Here is a 21963-nt window from a genome sequence, read left to right as displayed (position 1 = left end):
TGCCCCGAGCCCACTTCTGCCCTCAGCACTCCTGCATTGTGGGGCATCAGGGCTGTCACAGCCTATCTTCAAAGAGGCCGCCAAGAGAATGGGCAGGAAGGAGGCATGAGGGGGAGAGATGTGCACGCGCCCCAAACTCCTTTTTATTCAGCGGTTTCATGTACTCACAAGTCCTATGTATTCACAGTTCTGATGTGCAGCCATATTTGGTTCCACATCCCCACACTTCCTACCCATGATGCCAGGTGCTACAGCTATGTGATAAAATTCCCCATGCACCCAGAGATCCAAATACCAAGGCATTCATCTTCTTGCAGCTGGACTGGTCCCTCGAGGTTGCAGGTGCAGTACTTTCCGAGAGGGATGGTTCAGTGGACTTCAATACGGTCAGTTGGATTTGGGTCCTTTCATGAGTGGCACGATAGGCGCTTTTCTTTGTTGGGAAAATTGCATCTATCTCAAAAAGAAATGTATTTGTGTCCCCGAAGGTGGGAGAGGTGCTTATTTGCAGAAAACATATTGTCCAACTATTATTACCTTGCTCTGCGTGTGTTATCTCATCTGTGTGCGTTTGGTAACAAGATTGAGATGCTTGATAGGAAAGCTTAGGCCGCACTCTTAAGTATTACAAAAGGTATGCATGGCGGTGTTTAGGGGAAATGTTCTCTTCCAACAGAATAGTACTGCAAAGCAGGGATGCACATAAACACAATGTCACTGCCCATCTTCCTTTCCCCGGGCACGTGGCTCTGTGCTTGTGAGACTTGCAATTTAAACAGTGCAACTGCATCTGCGGTCAGGCAGGCCGGATTAAAGAGAACTCCTCTGCCATTGTGCAGGCGCAGCTCTGGGCGATACATAAAACTGTCTCAGACAAACAAATATGAGTACTGTTTCAAAACACAATAAAACGACAAACAGTGCATGGTGCTGCACTGTAGAGGTTGCTTCTTTAAATTACATTTAAAGTGTGTTTTTATGCGCAATTCTGCATAAATACCGCGTTAAGACTTGCCATACGTTGTTATGCTATATAGGTACCTTTTGACAATGGTCGACGTGGGGCTAGCCTTTGAGAGCAGTGCTCCTCTACTTTTTTTCTATGTTTTACTGTTCCTATACTTTTATTTTTTAAAGAAACAGTTCCGGAATGGTTGTTTTAAAATAAAAGTGTGGGGAGAAGTTAAATCGTGCACTTCAGTGCACTGCACTGAACGTTCCCTTCAATAGCAGGTATGCTCGTTTGGGGGTTTGGACTGCACGTGGGAGTGGGTGTGACAGTTCAGCAGGGATTAGTTCCACTATTTCTTTTCGGACACTTCGACTACTGGGCGCAGATTGCCAGTTAACATATTGGCATACACTGTGGCCAGAGTTTCCTTGCATCAGTTCCTTTCATTGGATTCCTGTTAAAACAATCATTTGCAAAGCCAACAACCTTGGCCCTGGCATAGGCTTTAGATAAGCATTTTCCAGGCAATGTCATTCTATGCTCATGTACTAAGACGATTTACCTGCTAGCTGTTGCTGTATTATGAACAGGCAGTACCATCATGGCATTGTCTGCAAAATGCCTATGTCATGCCTGCACAAATGCTAAAACTGTTTGCTGCTTTGCCAATGTGTGCTCACACCCAATAGTTTTTTTGTATTGTTTCAATAAGTCCCAGGTGTTAAAGGTACATCTTTCCCGTAGCAAAGAAAGCAGCATCTCCAAAGAGCCAGAGAGGAGGTTGGAAATCTTCTAGTGTCTGTGAATGGGCGATTGGGTATGGCTCAATAGCAATGCACAATTTAAAAGCTGCTGCTAGGGGCACAGGCCATTTAAGTCCCTGTATTCAGAGAGTCCAATCATGGGAGTTGTATTCTTAAACATCTGGAGAGCTGCAGGTTGCAGACCCCATTGTCTGATCATTCAGTGCAAAGCGTCTTTCATGCAACGAGGGGATCAATTGTAATAACAAAACACATGCCTCTTAGTTGGGGAAGCAGGAGGAAGGTGTTCATGTAACATGGCTGTATTTTAGTTGCACCTTTTCTTCGAATAACGTTTTCAATGATCTTTCCAGGATCTCAAGAGAGAAAAGCATTTTTTACTTTTGAGGAACAAATCAAGCGCTTGCCATAAAAGGGCAGGTGCTGTGGCCAACATAAATTTCTAATCAGGTCACTCTGGAGTCCCTTTTATCCTGCATGTTGCATAACTAATCATCTTTTTTGTTTTTTTGGATTGCAGTTTTTTTACTCTAGCTCGAGCCGAGCATCATGGACAAAATCATCATTAGAAGAGGTTCTGTAGAAGCCACACACAGCACATCACAGTTTCCATCAAGTTCTCTGTCCGTACCACCCTCTTTTTGTGCAAAAGAGATTAAACGGCCTGATCTGCTAAGGACTATTGATCAAGCACAGCATCAATCGTGTGCGAACACAGAAAATATTATTGATTTGAATAGTGAAAAACTATCCCAGCCTTTACTGCAGTCCTATCCAAAAAGTAAATTTGGTACCCGTGAAAGAGCATTCAGTTCAGAATGGTACAAAAGCCAAAAATGGCTGGAGTATTGTGTAAGCAAGGATGCTTGCTTTTGTTTTCCTTGTCGTGTGTTTGCTACTGGCCAGAATGACAAGGACATTGTCTTTACTGTAACTGGTTTTCGCAATTGGAAACATGCCTTGGAATCTGGCAAAGGTTTTGCAAAACATGTTTTAAGCCAAACACACACCTATGCTGCTCTTGCTATGGCAGGAAGTTGAAAAAAAAAAGGAGACACAATTTTCTTTTTATTAGATACAAAAGAAATTGAAAACAACAGGTATTATTTAAAGAGCATTGGAGAAGTGATTCATTTTCTTGTTGTTAATGAACTTCCACTTCGTGGTGACAGACGATGTGCTGGATTTCTCGGGTGGCTTGTTTTTAAAGCTGTTTCCATACACTTTGGAAAAAAGATAAGCAGCTGGCTGATATTGCGCAATCCATTCCCAAAAATGCCAGATGTACCTCAAAAGATATCCAAAATGAAGTAATAGATACTTTTGAAAGCATGGTTCTCTCTAGAATTGAGCAACGGTATGACAATTGTGATTCAAAGAGGTTTTTATTTTAAATCAAAAGTGTTGGTACTTGTGACAAATACAACATTGAAAATGTGTCACTTATAGTACGTTTTGTAAGTAAAGCCAAGCCAGAAGTGCATTTAATCGGCCTTTTACAGTTAGAACAGCTGGATGCAGAACACGTTGTCGAACAGATAAGCCACCTGACAAAATGTAATTTTAGACCAGACACATTATAGCTCAGTGCTATGATGGAGCGTCAGTGATGAGTGGGGGAGTTCAGGCTGTCATACAAAGGCAGTTAAATTGATGTATACCCTATATTCACTGCTATAATCATCAGCTCCATCTTGTTGTTATACATGCAATTCAGAGTGAACCAAGGGCAAAACGTTTCTTTGATTTATGTAATCTTTTGCATACGTTCTTTCATCACCATTACGTAAGCCAACAATATAATGGGCCAGCTCTTAAGCGATTGCTTGAAATCAGATGGACTAGCCACTATGAGGTTACCAAATGTGTAGTTGAAAACGTAGGTAACATTTCTGATCTTTTATCTCAAATATATAATGACAGTGCTTCATCTGAATTGTGTGCCGAGTCACGCGGCATATTGTCTCACATACAAAGAGAAAAATCTATATATTATTGGTACATTTTTTATTACACTTGCTGTTAATCCTGAAACCAGCCAACTTTGCATTCCAAACACCGCAAACCGTTTGCTGTAGAGATCGTGCATCTACACTTGAGGATCTAAAAAGTATGCGCACTGATCCAATGTTTTATGTTAAATATTGCTCTCCTTCTACCGCTGAAAATAGTTCAGGTGATGTCACGCATTTACACAATGGATCAAAAAGACGAAGAACCCTAAATAGCCGATTTGCAGATTCTGTGGTATGTATCACAGTTGGACAATCTGAAAATGACAATGATTCTTCAATTACAGAACAACAAATACTAAGGAAACCACTGCTGCACATTCTTGACAGAGCAATTGCTGAAACAGAAACCAGATTCTCCCAGAAAAACACTATGCTAATAGAAGCCATTGCTGCTCTGGTTCCCTCATCACAGCATTTTCAGGATGTCAATGTATGTTCACCTCTTTTAGACCTAAAACAGGTCAGCAAATCCACTTTGGAGGCAGAACTGGTAGTGGCAAAACCATTGCTGCAACAAAAAAAATCACAACAGGTTCAAATATTGCCACAATTAGTGAAGTCCTAAACAATTATGCAGATGCTTTTCCAGGACTGCATGAAATAGGTCTCTGCACTGGTCATAGGCATTTCAAATTGCGTCCTGTGAGAACTCATTTTGTACTATATCCCATCTATGCACAACCTTTCGGCGCTCAATGCTTCATGATCGCAAAGAAAATCTGACCATATTAGCATACGAGAAAGAACTGACGGAAAATCTTTGCATGAATGACTTTGTAAGGGAGTTTTCAAAGATAAAGAGAAAATTATGCCTTTAAATCAGTTGTCATTTGTTGAGAATACAGCTTTTTGGGGAGAAAAAAAATCACGTCTTGCTCATTATTTCCTCTATTGTTTTTTGTTCAAAGTATTTTTGTTTTTGGGGAGTACACCTTAAGTCTAACCTAATTAATCATAAATATGTATGCAGTTTGAATTCTACAAATGAAAAAAATTGAAAGAACACAGATAGGCTGCTTGGGTAAAAAGGCAAGGACAAAACCAACGGTTTGAGCTTTTGGTTAGGTATGTGATACGCATTTGCTAGGCACTGCTACTATGGTAGTGCTACCTGGCCATAGGTTTGCAGCAGTGCCAGGAAAATGATGTGATTACCTAGACATTTGATAGCAGTGCTTGGCAAATACCTATGTAATACCTATACATAAGCCACCTGGCTTTGTCAATGCTTGTTTTTAACAGGACTTCAGTGCAAGGAACAGATAATAATCAAGTGGCTAATAGCACACTTGGTTAAGACGTGTTTATTACACTATTAGCCATTTACTTCTGCAATACACTCTCAGCAGACTGCTTAGAAACTACTCTGCCAGACAAAAGTGTGAAATTTCAGATTGATAGAGTGAGCTCAAAGAGATCTCAGGGGGATGTGTTTGGGGTGGCTATGGGCAGGTAGTGGGTGTGTCCTTTCTCACTTGCCAACTCCCACTTTACTGTACTTGAATACAATAGTTTCAGATTAAAGGTATCTCCTCATAGCCCAAACTAAAAGTAAAATGGGTAAGATGTGCAGGTATGGACTTTGTAGAGCTCTTAATTTTTACACAAACGGCATGCAGAGTGCCAACCTAATAACAATGCTTGATGCCTGCCCTAACTGAAGATGCCAAGAATGGGACTTTCAGAATGTCTCTTCTATACTTGGGTGTCAGGCAGCCTGCCCTGCCTGAAAATGTGTCACGGCAAGAATGATGACTTTGTTCCTCTTCACTCTAAGGGTACCTCTCATAATGATTCCTACCTAATCAGAATGTATCCTTTGTACTTGGGCGGGTTTAGCAGCTTGCCCTGCCTGCCAGGGACTAGGGCAAGATGGTGAGTATGGGCCGTGTTTTAGTGCTTTCTGTCGTACGTACTTACTAGAGGGTTTCTGACCAAACAAGTCTGGAAGACTGCCCGGCCAGAGGATGTCATGGCTGAGGCTGTTTATAAAGTACTGATCCTCATTAGCTCATGCAGTTTGGATAACTGTCCATAGTGCCTGTATGGAAACAGAATCTAACCCGTGTATTGTTTGTGCCAGAGGCTTAGAAGGCTATATAATGTAGCCCCTGGGTGGGTTAAGCTACTCTCACACCAATGACACCTCTGGCCCACCTGGATTATACATTCTGGAGCCGGGCCTGTCCACAACACATCCAAACATCTAAGAGTATCATAAAAGTTTACTGGCCTATTGCGCTCCCCTCATCCACATGCTCCCCCACACCCACCTGCTATCAATGTCTGTTTGCACCTGGGGGCGTGCGTTCGCAAAGGGGGCTGGGAACGCTCAAGGTGCCGTATGCCATGTACACCACACAAAGGGTTCTTTCGCATGGAGACCATTACCCACATGACCACCCCAGACGCAGTTTGTCCAGGCTCCCCTTTGAATACCCCATCCCTGCAATCAACATACGTCTATTTCCTTTGACTGTGTTCGAGGCCTATTGAACTCACCTTATCCACATCCACCCCCCTCCACTCTGAATGACAGTTCGCACCTGTGGGCGTGGGCTCACAACAGGGTTGCACTGGAGTGAGGTGGTCAAACATTATCAGGGGTCTGGTGGGTGTGAACAAACAAGTCAGACATTCACATACGCACCCACCTCTGTAATCCTTTATAAACAAGTTCATAAGAAAACATCTGCGAGATCGACAATGGATATTGCCAGCTCTCCACTTTTTTCCTTTCTTGCCGAGTCAGCTCATCGGTTTGTCAACTTTTACTATGGTTTTCTGTAGTGGCAACGTTCTCTGCTAGGACACTTTCTTTTGCTTTATACTCAATGTACACCCCATTCTCATTTTATAAAAAAAAGTCTACACCATTATCAACCATCCTACACATTTTTATCTCCAATTATCATAAAACATTACAGAGCTTTGTTTCCAAATATAATCTTTTGTAGTGCATGTTTTCAATGCATGTTTGCTTTAGGTGCCATTTTTTATAAAGTAAATTTGTTATTATCAAAAGGAATATGATGTTCAATTTACTCACTGCGATACTTTAATAGTAAGATTTATGTAAATTTCTTTAACAGATCATAGGGACAAGCCAACAATGCCTTCTTGTATCGTTTTGGGTTGCACTATAACAGCCATGCTGAAAGTCCTGCATGTTTTTCCAAAGGATTTATATGTAATAAGAAAATGGCTCGTGCTGCGGATTTCCAGTATCCAAAATTGAAAACAGAGCCAAGAATGTCTTGGATGGCGTGAGGGGCAATGGATTCTGCATCTGCAGCATGCACTTCTCAGAAGATATGTACGAACAATCACAGTACACTAAAAAGCATCGCCCCAGACTCCTTCACATAATTACTTCCCAATGTCATTCCAACTGAATTTCAGTACACGCCTACCTAGGTTGAGTAGTGGAAGCTGAATTTTTAAATGTGGTTTATCATTTTCTAAATTTGCCTGTATAATAGGTCTTATAAATAACCACTCAATATATTTTAATAGTCTGTGAACATGTAACAATTAACGGTTTTCAGTTTTTGGGGAATAATTACATTGATATTTTATTACACAAGTTTCCTTCATGACACGATGTACTGTATTTCCTTGGTAGTGGGATGTAAATTAGACATCCTTCGAGTTTTTTGTAATGTGCGTCGACAATGGTGTCGAAGTCTTAGACGCCATCGACGGTAAGGGCTTCGACTGCTGTCGCGTCAAGGACTTAATAGACACTTACTTGGAGTCTTTCAGCACCGATGGGGTTGAGGATTTTTGAAGGAGTCTTTTCTCTACTCAATGGAACCTCCGAGGGCTCCCAGGGAGTTCTCCTCGACACCCAGGCCCGAGGGCCCTCAGGGCTTTCACCTTTGCCTTCTATTTGTAATGTTTGTCGACATAGGCATGGCTCTGATCTTTCTTCAAGGGGGTCGATGCCCCATTCTCGAACTTGGAGCATTGTAACTCTGAATCTCTCCCATTCAGCCGGTGAGGCCAATGTGTTCGGGCAAGACACCCGTTCCAGGGAGGAACTCAACGAAGATGGCACCTTTTCTTCTACTACCATGTGGATGACGAGTGGTGTGACACTGCGTGATCAGGACCTTTTAGATTTCTTCTGATGAGGATACATCTCTCGACTCGTTGGAGGATTGCTTTTTCGACAGTCTTTGAAGGGGATTTATGAGACCTACCTGCAGCCAACTTCCCTGTGACTCTTTCAGGGCTTTCGCAGTCATCAATAGGCAGGATCCACACTCGGATGTTAAATGAGTGGATGCTAGGCACCACAGACATACCCGATGGGAGTCCATAAGGGAATTGTTTCACCCCACACTCGTGATATTTTTTAAACCCCGATCTCGGAGTTGACAATGCCATTCTTTACCACTAAATTCAAAGATTTCTAATCAAGGAACCGAAGCACAGACTTCAGAAGCAATAGCTCTCGCAGAAAAACAAGACTGATGCCAACGGTCGCTGCGCACACTATATACCATCTATGACATAGACATGGAGACAGAGGCCTTTGAGGGACATCAAGTCGACAGGCATTGACGCGCAGTGACCCCTGCTGGAAATTTGTTCTGAGGCAGCTAAAGCTGGATATGGAGATAGCATAAAATGAGGACTGCGTGGGAGGACACAATCCTTTCAAAATATGGTTTCATTAAATCCATTCAACTTCTGCAATCCAGAGGATTACAAATAGACCCGATAGCCACTCACTAGCATGTTTCAATAGCCAAGGCCATGCGTGATCAGTTGCCAGACAAACTTTACTTTAATAATTTCCATCACGCACCGAGTGACCTGTAGGCTTATGGGCACAGCACACAAAAGACATAACAGGGAACAAAAAGGCCCAACTAAAACAACCTATCCAGACTCCGAGGTAAAGAAATCTCTTGTGATCCTATCTAAACAGAGTTTTCAATTTCTTTCTAAATGGTCCAATGGAACCCTTTACTCTCAAATCCAGGGGTATTGAATTCCATGCTTTTGAGGCGGCTGCAAAAAATGTGCCTTTTTTGACCTGTGTAAACGAATAACCTCCAAAAGGTAGGCACGACTTATACCCATGCGACATTTGTGGGTAATCACCAACAGGCAAAAATCAATCCTGGCTTCTATGGGAAGCCAATGTTAAGTCCGGTCTTGCCTTTGAAACACGATCACGTCTTTTCAGGCCAGCTATAACTCTAACAGCACTATTTTGTATTACTTGGGAGTCTTGAGCACTCCAATTGTTTTATTCCTACTAACGGACTACAACAGAAGCCTATTTTTGACGTAATAATTGCTCTCGCTATTGTCTCGCAGTTTGTCTCTGAGACATAAGGAATTATTTGTGCTAACAGCTTGATGTAATACACTGAAACAAAACTAAACTGTTTGCTTGGGCGTCCATAGTCCTAAACTGATCTAAATAAACTCCTAATGTTTTTACTTTCTTTTTGGTACAATTTCACCACCTACCACCACAAACAGCCTATATTTAGCACCCAGCTGCATGATTTTATTAGCAGTTAACACCACCATCAGCTCAGGTTAAAGCAAGACCATTTTCTACCATCCATATCGGAATAACATAAGTAATTTACCCTTTTCAAATCTTCTGCATAAGAGCCAGAGAGCGGAATGACACACTGGGTGTCATTGGCATAGTTTGCAAAAACCAATACTCCTCTCTTCCAGCAAATTAAAAAGAGGAACTGTAAAAATGTTAACTAGTGACAGGTAGAGGCAGGCTTCTTGAGGCACTCCAAATTGCAGCAATACAGGGTCAGCTTCAGCAGACTCACTACAGACTCTACATGACCTATTGCATGGTTGCATTGCATAGAAATGAGTGGATGTAGTCAGCTGCCTTATATGAGAAAGCTGCAACATCTTTCAAACTGGTGATAAGCAGAGCATGATCCACCAGGTCGAAAGCCACTAGTAAGTCCAATAACATAAGCAACGCGGTTTGCCCTTTTATCCATTCCCTGCAGGAGTCCTTCAGGTTCAGTAATGCAGATTCAGTACTATAGCCATGCCTAAAAACAGACTGCCTCTTGTTAAAAATATAATGGCAATGAAGATATTCTAAAATCTGCCTGCAAGCCACGCAATCAAACATTTTCAATAAAAATGGGGTGTTAGTAAAGGGCCTATAATTTAATGGGTCAGAGGATAGAGTCCAGATTTTTTTTTAATAGACTGGGAATCCACAAATTCTTAATATCCTCTGGAACATGACTTTCCAAAAAAGAAAGGTCATCAAATTAACTAGTGGCCTTATCAACATGGGTGAACATTCTTTAATACTACTAGCTGGGCAGGAATGCCCTTTACAATTGTTGGATTTTAGCTTCTCAATGATATCTGCCAATTCAATTTCAGTTACCGGACGAAAGTAAAACATAATATCTGCACACTTCTGCACCGGAATGTATGACTTCTCTAATATACCTAATATTTGTTTCTTTCACCTATATTCTTCTTAATCCTCTCAAGCTTTCCTAGTATGGCTGCTTGGATTAATCCACACCATGCTGTATTTTTTTACAGGTCAGTCCTGTTTTCTTGGACAAGGATCTTCCAATTCTCTTAACATTTTAAACAATTCTCTCCAGTTATGCTGAGCGCTCTGGATTCTTGTGTCAAACATTCTTTTTGCTTTGATAACCTCTTGTTTAAACACCTTGGACGCCACATTATAGGCTTCCTTTTCCTTACTATCTTTGGGGGATTTCCAAGTATAAAAATGTTTATTTCTGATACCTTCCAGGTCTATGGGAGGTACAGGTTTCCACCACAAATAATCCTAGAACTGGTTGCTGAGTGGGAGGATGACCTCACATCACCCACCCTGTGTTCCCAAGCACTGAGTCCCTTGGAAAAGGTGCTCAATGTACTGCATTTCTTGGCTACTGGGTCATTTCAGCGGACAAGGGCCATAGTTGGGGGTGTCTCACAGGCCACGCAGTCACGCTGCCTACACCAGGTGTTAGCGATCATGACTGCACGCTCCTCAGTCGGCAGGCACATATACATGCCCAGAACACCTGCAGAAAGGCAGGTCCTGGTCCTGGATTTTTACAGGGTGGCACACTTCCCCAAAGTGCTCGGTGCCATTGATTGCACCCATGTGGCTCTACGTCCTCCCAGGGCCACTAAGCACATCTATCAAAACTGCAAGCACTGCCATTCCATCAACGTGCAGGTTGGTTGTGATGCCAAGGGAAGCATCACCTCAGTATATGCCAACTATCCGGTGTCCAGCCATGATAGTTTTATATTCAGAATGTCACCCCTAAACCAGGACCTGGGCGGCATGGCGACACGGCTCATTGGCGAGTACAAATGCCTCTGCACATGCATGCATGTCAGACACTGAGAAATGGGAAAACCCAACTAATGACAACCATTATCACCTCCCCAGGGGACAGTGCCTACCCTCTGAGCACCTACATGATGACGCCAATATGGAACCCCACCATACCACCCGAGGTAAGATACAACACAGCCCATATTGCAACCCGGGGCATAGTGGAGTGCACATTCGGAGTGCTGAAGTCATTTTTTCGCTCCCTTGACCGCTCTGGTGGCCAGCTGCTATATGCGCCCCCAGTAGTGTGCAGGATCATTGTGGCAGCATGTGTCCTGCACAACGTTGCAACACGGCGGGGCGTACCGGTGGACATGGTGGTGCCCCCACATCCCCAACCACATGCATGGCCGCTGCACATGGGAGGGGAAGGGCACGTGGTGAGGCAGCCCAAACCCAGCTTGTGGCAAATTTCTTCACCTAAAATCCCACCCCTGTGGAGTGCACACAGGCCTGGCATATACCAGCTGACAATTGATGATGACAAAAGGAATAGTCAACTGTCACAACCATACCACCCTGAGATTGTTTTCCTGGAAGTGCTACATTGTGTGCATCCCTAGCTACTTAAACAGACCGAATGCTGTGTCAGTAAAAGGCACACATTCATGCAGCATTAAGGACTACCCCCTTGAAAAATAGTACACCCAAATGGTTGCATGTCACCACACTCCTCCCTAACCCCATCTCAGCTACCAAACACACCATGGAATGGCATGCTATGTGAAAGCAACCAAATGAATGCACAACACATGACACAAGTGACAAAGTGCACCGTCCCAAATGAACAGGCCAGAGACAATTCCCTCTCACTAATAAAAAAGAAACAGCACACATGAACAAATACTTACCAGCAAGCCAAAACATAAGTACAGGACCCAACAGTGGCAACGTATGACAGTAAAAAATGAAAGTAGTGCAAGTGTCACAACCTGACAACGGCAGCACATCGACCCCTTCCATCTCCAGTGTGTTGCTGGTAGGCACATGTGGCAGTGTACTGCATACAACATGAACTGCATCTGCAATGGAGACCGGCTCGTTAAGACATGAAGAAGCTACATGCATATATGCAAAATGTCCTGTATGGAATACAATATACAAATCAACCATGCAGTGGAGAAATCATCACCAATCCCCACTAGGGGTGTATACACAGTTTGGACTACAGACTGCCCACACAATTTATGGGAGCCCAATGCCTCTGTGTAAATTACTGTCCCTTGCGAGCCCATGGAAAGGGGAAGCAGGAGTGGCATATGTGTCAGGAACCCAAGTTTCAAACCCAAACACAGCACAAGTCTGCATGTGCCCAGCTGGAACACACAGTGGATGCCTACGGGAGCCACACAAAGCAACACACTGTAACATGAATTTACAATCTGAAAGAAAATAGTCAACAAAAAAGGAAATGTAAATTAAAAAAAATGAAAAATAAGAAAAAAATGAAAATGAAAAGTAAACAAAATAAATCAAATTAAAAATCAAAAATGAAATGAAAAAATAAAATAAAACATGAAATGAAAATAAACAAAAAGCAAAAGAAAAAATGAAAATCAAAAAATGAAAATCTAATTAAAAATTTCAATTCGGAATCAAATATGAAGAAAAAAGAAAAACAATAAAAAAATGTGTCAAAAAGAAAAATCAAAAATGGCCATGTGTCGACCAGGGGCGGGGGGGGAGGGGGGGTGCACCCAGGAGGGAGGAGGTACAGGGTGCACCCCAACACCCACATGCATAGATGTTGAGAAGTGAGAGTATCTCTGAGGGACCTGTGTTCTAACATCAGGGCATCCCTGTGGGCCTATGACTCTGCAGATATGGCTGTGCACAGAGTCTGCAGTTCAGTCCGTGGGTCCCTGTTGGACGCCAATATGTCCTCCCTGTGTGAGTGGCACATGGACTCAGTTGCCTGCTACTGGAGCTCCACCTGCCTGTCAGAGGGGAGAGTGGAAGTGGCCTCCTTATCCACGGCCTGAGCCATCATCTCACACGGTGCCCCTTGTTGTGCTGCAATAGTATACATGGAGTTCTCCCACACAGTATTGCCTGGTGGCGCATGGCCACCGCGTTGGCAGGCACCACACCTGTTTGGGCCAAGGTGATGTGTACCTTGCTGTGCTGGCACTGCTTGAGGCTGCAGGACTGCATTCCTCCTTTGATCTGCTGGCCCAGGAGCAAATATAGTGGAGTGTGACCCTGCATCCCTAACCGCCACAAGCGGACATTCCAACACTGAATGCCCTATTGAGGGGTCTACCCCCAGTGCAGGTGGGTTGGACATACCAGCATCCCTTCCAGAAACACTCACCTGCGACAGAACATTTGTCTCAACGTCAGATTCAGCACCTGAGCCATAGAGGTCTTCGGAGGTGTACCCAGAGACACCCGTGGACAGGATGGTCTGTAGGACTAATGGATTTTCCTCCGGCACCTCCTCCCCCACATCCTACACTGGTGCCTGGTTGGGGCTCCGAGTACTCCTGTCCCTGTGCCATCTCCTCCTCCTCCTCCTCCTCCTCCTCCTCCTCCACAGCATCTAGTGCCTCATCACCTGCACAAACATAAAAAAAAAGTAATGAAGACAGGCATGAACAGCATAGCCGACCCACATAGGCATCGCAATCTGCACATCGAATACATTAATGACACATGTCACACATGACACTAACTCTGGGCTGGATGCACTGGCAATGAAGTGGAAGGGACCCTAAAAGCAGACACTGAGGACTCCAAGATGGAAAAGCAACATGTGTTGCATGCTGCATAGCAACTGCATCACACATTAGCCTGAGTGGCATGGACAATCCACATACATGACACATGCCAGCACACAGATGGCACATAGCATAGCCATGGCAGATTTCACAAGGACACCCAGATGGTAGTAAACCAGTACTGTGCCCCATCCATGTGAGATGCACATCATGAAAGAGAACATGCTAAAGTGTGACAAAACACACATGGGTCACATGCTGCAACAAAGCCAGTGTTTACTAATACAGTGATGGTAGGCACATGGATACATGTATGCTTGGTCACTTGGACATGACACAAGTCAATTGTCATGTTGAACATTCAAATAGGGCCCTGAATTGATTGTGTGCAGAGCATGTGTAGGTGCACAAAAGTCAATCAGCCCGATTGATGAAATCATTCACATAAAAAGTAAGAAAATGTGGTGCATTGTGGGGTGAAATCTATGTCTGAAGTATGGTGAATTTGGGGCAGAACGGCACAAAAATGTGTGTTTATCATCAAAATGAGTCAATCAATTAGGCAGAATGAACAGGAAAACAGTATTAACAATGTTGTGGCATGATGCCAGTTGACGGGCAAGTGCAGTAATCAGGTGCTAAGTGTTAACTGCGGGCAGAAGGGATACTGTGAAACCCAAACCCAAGGGCGGGGGATGGTTTGGAGGCGCCACATGGGTGACCTATAGCAGTCATGTCTACACAGCCTAACCTGGCACTGAACCAGAACATATCACCCAAGCAACATACACATGGTTTGCACACATGCATGGCCACTCACCGGACATTGCCTCAAGATCTGGTAGGTCTCTCATGCCTTGGATCTGATCCTCTGTGATGAAGCCTCCAGCGATTGACTCATGTCCTGTGAGTACTTCCTCCTCTGGTGGAGACCTGCTGCCAGTCACCAGAGTAGAAGCATTGGGGAAGATTGATCTTCTAGAAGTAACCGCTGTCCTGAAGATGGCCCAATACTCATCTCGGTGACCACTGTTGACATTAGTAGTATACTATAACAGGCCGAAACATGTCGACTGATGAGGGAAAATCCAATTTCTTTTTCCTAGGTCTTTCACGCATACTCATACTCACTGTTATGCCATAAGTATTTTCAAGATGTAGTACTCCCCTGTTAGAATAGAAGTATGATGATTGAATGGTATGATTGAGGATCATTATTGTCTGTAGAGGATCATTATTGTCTAATGTTTTTTAAGGTGTTTTTATGGAAATAATTAAAGAGATCGTTATTTTGTATAAGTTGTATTGCTTTCACAATTTTTCCCAATAAGGTAAATACCTTGTTAACAAATTGAACAAGTCAACCTCCATCCTGACCTGTGATCCATATAGGACTAAAGGAGAGGGGTAGTCAATCTGTACTTCATATATATTTCTCTCCTAGATCTTCCCTTCCAACAGATTTGACCCCACGTCAACAAAAAATAGGGATTACCCATTTATTCAAACCCGATCCTGTGACTGCATCATCCGGAACCAGCAGGGATGCCTTCGTCCAGACCCGTTTTCAGGGAGGGGATGCGTGAACAATTACAGGCCTTCCTCTCCCTGCGGATGTGGCAATCCGGGACCGAGATGAGCCTGTCCTAGCTGGATTGACGCTGCGTCAACATGGTAATCGGTATGACGTGCAGGGGTCTCGCGAGGACAATGCACGTCATTACGAATACCTCATTGACCGCATCGGCCTACTAGGACAGGTCACCAAGGCTGGGTTCCTCCATGTGCTGGACCTTCTAGCTACCCCCTCCTCAACTGAACCCCCTATGCAGCAGTTGTCCTCCGTGCCATCTTCCTGCCCAAGTATCACCTGGGCACCCTGTGGAGCTGCCCCTGACCCAGCAGCCAGGCTGGTGGAGGACACATCCCTGCCACAGTCAGGAGTCAGCAGTCCAGCAGGGGTGGCCACCCCAACAACTGGACCCCAGCAAAAGGAGGACGTGCAGGCATCAACAAGCAGGGCACATGCACGGCAGCAGCAATGCTCAGGGTGGGAGCGATGATGGCTCAGGGCCTTCAACATCACAGGGGCAGGAATTGGCCGGAGGGCAGGAGGACCCTGGATTGGGGGTGTTTTCCATGTGGCAGCGGTTGTGCCAGCAGATGGATGTGGAGCGGCGGAGGCAGCACAGTTCACCATGGTCAGGGCGGAGAACTCCATGCGCAGGGCATTGAGGCGGACCGAGTGCCTCGAGGCACCTCGCAGGGAGTTGGAGGAGGCCATGGCTGCATCCCTGCAAGACCGAGGCCAAGGAAGAGGCCCGCCTCTGGGACATCGACGTGGAGTTAGATGATGCCCTGGCCCGGAACATCAACAAGTGAGCCGTTGGACTTGCCCGCTGCCTTTGTACATAGTTCTTTAGTGTTAGGTTTTCTTTGTTTTTTTCTTTTATTTTGGAGTTAATGGACTTTGCTCCACTTCATGTATATAGTTTTTTATTCGTAGGTTTCCTTTTCTTTTGGGATCATGGACCCTTTGGACTTGCATTGTAAATAGTTCAAGACTTGTACATACTTTCGTTATTTGAACTTCCCATGGATCAATGGTTATTATTTTATTTTTATTTTTTCATTTATATGGACATTGGGGATGGACCACTTTTCAGTTCATGTTGTGGATTTTTGATTTTAATTGGATTTTCCTTTTTTTGTTTTGCATTATTACTTTTTTTGCAAGTTTGGTTTTCATTATGTTACTTAATACATTTCATGTATCTTCATTATTGGTATGTACTCTCATTGGTTTTGTGCACGTCTCTAAGGGCATTGCCTTAGTCATGTGTTGCCACTGTGCGGCTCTTTTGTAGATTTATAAATGGCCATGCTGGTTGTTTAGAGACTCATGGCAGGGGTAATTTGGGAGTGGGTGCAGTGGATGGTTGTGTGCTTGTACTGGGGGCAGGGGGGATTTGGGTTGTCATTAGGACCATGGGTCTGTTTTGTTATGGCATGGTGTTTGGTGGGACATGAGTCGGGGCCTGCTGGCAGGTGCCCATCGATGGTGGGTGGGTTGGGGGGACATGAGTCAGGGCTCCCAAGTGCCTGGTGCCATGTGGCTTGCCTGCGGGGCATGGCTAGGGGTGTGGGGTGGTCTCCTGTGGTGTGGGCTGCCTGTGGGGGAGGGGGGCACACCCGGGAGGGCACACTGCCAAATCACGTGTGAGACTCCACACGCACCCCCGGAATACACGTACCCCACTCACGCCAGCCAAAACACGTGGAAAAGTCCCTGCACATCCCCAGAATACACGTACCACGCACGTGCCAGCGAAATCACATGTGAAATTCCCCACGCACTTCCAGAATACACGCAGGCAGCCCATCCTACCTCCCCATGCCCCGCAAGCAACCCATCCACCCTTGGCATGCCCGCAGGCAGCCCATTCACCCTCCCCATACCTCACAGGCAGCCCATCCACCCTTGGCATGCCCACAGGCAGCCCGTTCACCCTCCCCATACCTCACAGGCAGCCCCATCCACCCTCCCCATGCCCCACAGGCAGCCCATACCACAGGGGGGACTTTTTCCATTAAATTTACCGAGGGCAAGCAGGGTACGCATATTCCGAGGGGTGCGCTGGGAGTTTTACACACGATGTCGCTGCGCGAGCGGGGTACCCGTATTCTGAGGGGGTGTGCAAGTACATTTTCACACATTTTGGCTGCCGTGAGCGGGGTACGCGTAGTATTTTCACACAATTACAGTGTAGCGGCCCTGTAAGCTGGTCCAGGGTTAGCGCGGCCCTTTGAGCCGTAATTGGGATTTTGAGGCTTTTCCTTGCACAAGGGGCGTTCTTGGGGCGTAACTGGCGCTGCAGGATGTTCGCTGAGTCAGGGCTCAAAATGAGTTGGGGAAATCCATGAATACGCGGTGCACCAGAATGCTGTTTAGCGCACACAGCTGGCGCACGCTCCCTCTCTGCGCTGCTCGCGTGTGCTGACACCTATTAATTACCCCCCTAATTGTCTCCTGGATAGCTTTAGTAATGCCATCTATCTTATCCAGTTTCTCTACAATTGTCTCCAATGGTGAGAGCCAGATCTCCATTGAAGTCAGACAAAGTTTCCTTATATTCCTTGATGTTACCCATATTTGTGTCTCTCTAGTGATCTTCTGTTCAAATAGAATATTAAACTGAACAAAGAAATGATCTTACCAAAGGCAAGAAGAAAACCCTGCATGATTGGTCATAACATTGTGGGTAACCACCCAGTCCAATATATGACCCTTAACAGGCATAAGAACCTTGACCGGTTGGGGGAAAACCCCAGGTTATTCAGAGATGTCTCAAATGTTTTTGCTTCCAAACCCTCCTTACTTCGGAACCATAGTTGTACACCCCCCTCCCGCCCCATTAGCATGACTTTAGAGTTAGGTTTAAGCAAAGACAAATTGTCCAGGTGAACGGCGAAGTGTTTCATAACAACCGGGGGTCTGTAGAACAGGATCAAATTCAGGGTATTTTCAGGATCAGTCCTGACTTCTATATGTAAAATCTCAGTCTTGTTTGTTCTGGATGTCCACTACCCACATGTCTAAATCGGATTTAAAAATGAAGGCCACTCCTCTTTTTCCTTTTCCCCCTATCCTGCCGCAAAAAAACGAACCCGAGAGAAACACCAGAGCTATATAAAGCATCAATATGATGTATGGCACATCGCAAAGTCAATTTTAAAAGAAATTACTGCTCCTGTGAAAGAAGGCTATAGAAAACAATCAGCAACCGTCTATGGTGGAGCTCAAGCTCCTGTGATGGATCTGTAGATATTCTGCTTGTAAAATTGCGTTCATTGATGCACTATTGTTCTAACATACACTCTTGGAAAGTACACCTACATTTCCATAAATGTGCACATGGGCCATTGACCAGGAGTGTAAGAAAAGGTGGTTGGTTCCAGGCTCCGCTCCTCACACAGCACTTTAGAAGATTGTGTACAACAAACCACTTTCAAGAGACATGAGGGGACTCTCAAGTTCTGCCACACTATATATCTGGTGGTGTTCCAGAATATGTGCCTAAAATACAGGCCTAAAAGGTTACATTTTCGCATAAACAGTATGGAGGCCAGAACAAGTCTGGCTGTACTTGCACACGAGAACGTTGGAAGGGAACAAGCAAAAACTGCAGGAAATTTTGGGATGCCTCATTACAACAAGGAGTTTACCAAAAGAAGCAAACAGAGGATGGCAAAGCCAATCTTCCAGCAGATGGATTTTGAATTTGTCAAAGATACGACATTGAATGTGCTGGCCATGTAAACGCATGCAATTGATCCACATTTTGTTTCCAGGAGCCAGTCTATACCACAGAACATTGCAAAATAAGTTTGCCCTCCCAAACTTGAACTTGTTGAACGGTTGACTTGATGAGTGGCTCTCAATGTTTAACAAAGACAGTTTCAAGCTTTTGCAGTGTTTGGAAACTGTTTTCATTGTACAATAAATGGAATAGTATGTCACTTCATATGTGATTGTTAAATAATGTATTTTGAATTACTCATTGTGAAGTAATGTCACTACATAGGCCTTACAATTTCAATTTTTCATTGATTTTTGTATTCATGACCATCAATATAATTGATTTATATTACAACAATAAATGTCAGTCTGATTATTTCAAATATGAGACACAAATCACACCGAATGTAGAAGAGACTGGTGGGCTTAAAACCAACAGTTCCCAGGATCTACATTTGGCTCCCCAGGCCAACTAACAATGCTATAAACTAGCTCCTTCTTCCCTAGTGGTAGCTACTGGTGACGTTAGTGCTGGAAACCCAGGCACTGCTTGTAATTCCTGTTTATCCAATCCCAGTTTCGAGCCCTGTGTATAGTGTACTCACAATAGTTGAAGAATCTATGCAGAAAATCAGAAAAGCAGGCATACAGAAACTCAGTCTCCAGATCTCTGGTCCTCTCCTGGCTGGACTACTGCAACAGCCTCTTCCTCAATCTGCCAGAATCCTCCCTTTGCCCACTTCAACTAATCCAGAATAGCACTGCAAGACTTATCCTTGGCCTCAAGCCCAGGAACCGCATCTCTCAAGCCCAAAAATATCTCTGGTCGCTGCGAGGGTCAGGTTCAAGACACTCTGCATCTTCCACAAGGCTTTCTGGGGCCTGGGGCCCCACTACATCCAAGTCTTTCCCTAAATACCTCCGTCATATAGCTGCAATTCTCTGCAGATCAGATGCTATTCCAAGCAGAGAGAGTGGGGTAGATCTCTTTCCTCACCGGTCGCATCCCTCTGTAAAGGCCTCCTTGCCCCTCTCAGGCTTCTGCCTGATCTCCTTAAATTCCAGAACATTCTCAAGACACAACTTTTCTCTTCTTCACCCTTTCCCCCGCTAATGCCCCCCCTCTGTCGCATTGACTGCGTCTGGTCCCTTCTGAGCTCCACAGGGCTCGAGGCCCTCCTCAAAGAGTATACCCCAGCAACCAGTCTTCCGGCCCCCCCACAACCTGCACTTGCCCTTCTGGGCCCTTTTCTCCCCCTGACAAGCTTGGTCCACCCCCGTCCTCACACTTCGCAAGTGGTCCTCACTCTCGGCTTCCTCTGGCACTTGCCCACCTGGCCTCACCTTAGCACTCGCCTAGCCCCACTCGCTCTCTTCTTCCCCTCCTCCTCCCCCCTGCACTTGTATACCTCCTCTTGCCCCGCACCTCGCTAAAATGTTCCCTTCTGCCCAGTCATACATCTCTCCTCCCCACTCCCTCCCCCTGTACTTCATGTTACTGCTCTTGCATGATCTGAATTACAGAAGTGCCAGTAGAACAGTCATTGCTTTTGACCCCACCCCATCTTTGTCTTGAGGCGCCGTCAAATAGCATTTTTTGCATGGGCGCTTTACAAATAACCAATAAATAAATTAAGTTTAATCTCGATGGAAAGTAGGAATCATGGTACATGGGGCTGCAGATAACAATAGACCAAAGGTTGATGTGCCACAGTGTCAGCCAACATTGAAACAACAAGCAAAAGACTAGGTCTTGCCAATGTGCACTAGGGACATGCACATGTGGCCTTTTCACATTTACATCTCACTGTGGAGGCCCACATGTGGAGGACAACCGGGCGCACATGCATCAATTCACAAATCAATATGATTGCTTGAATATACACAGAAGCCAGTAAGCCTTTCAAAGCTGCACTCTTTCGAGGCATGCTGGAATTTTAGTGATGTAAACTTTTTTTTCCTTTTTATTGTTGCTCCTTGCACGGGTCCCCTGGCAAAATCACCCCTTTCCCCTTCCTCTTTTCTCGGTCCATCCATGACGTCTCTATATATTAACCCACCACTTTTGTATTCAAATTCTGTTTATTTCAGAAAAGAAGTGACCTGCTTTGGCCCAAAAAACTGCCCCACATTAATTTGGCTTTTTTCAGGCATTGCTCTATTGAAGTATAGGGAAATATAAACCTGTCTGCACCTCGCCTAGGGTCATCTTTGAAAGAATATGTAAATGTTGTGGGACCAGGTGCATTGATACCATTTAAATGGAAGTAAATATTTTCATACATGGGATACTTTAAATATTTTTTTCACTGCACAGCTTGCCATTAATATTCATTTTTGTGGCACGTCTTCCCAAAATGAAACTTAACATGCTGTGAAACCTGGATGAAGGGTTGCATTATTTGTCCTTGAAACCTCCCCACTAACAATTTGAAGGCCAAAATGTGTCGAATATCCACAAAAATCTGATAAGTCACTATGTTGAAAGCTTACGTAGCAAAGTTACATTTCGAATACTGAGATCTGTCATTCAACGAAGTTGGTCATCCGTCACGTAGGGAGAATGGAACCAAGACATAATGTTAGCAAAGTTTTAAATATTTATGCAGGGGACGATGGCAAGTGTGCTGTATGCTACATGATTAACGTGACGGATGAATGTTAAATTGGGCACAAATAAAATATACCATACTTGTTAATTGTAACTTAAATTGATAGTTAACATAAATAGATACTGTGTATATACAATTATAAATTGGGTACTGAAATATTTTTGCATTCTCGATTTTTCAGTTCAATTATGCTGATGTGCACCGGTCATGTGTA

This window comes from Ambystoma mexicanum, chromosome 13 (genome assembly GCF_040938575.1).
Source record: "Ambystoma mexicanum isolate Mex_15411 chromosome 13, UKY_AmexF1_1, whole genome shotgun sequence".
NCBI lineage: Eukaryota > Metazoa > Chordata > Amphibia > Caudata > Ambystomatidae > Ambystoma > Ambystoma mexicanum.
This window is presented reverse-complemented; position numbering follows the sequence as displayed.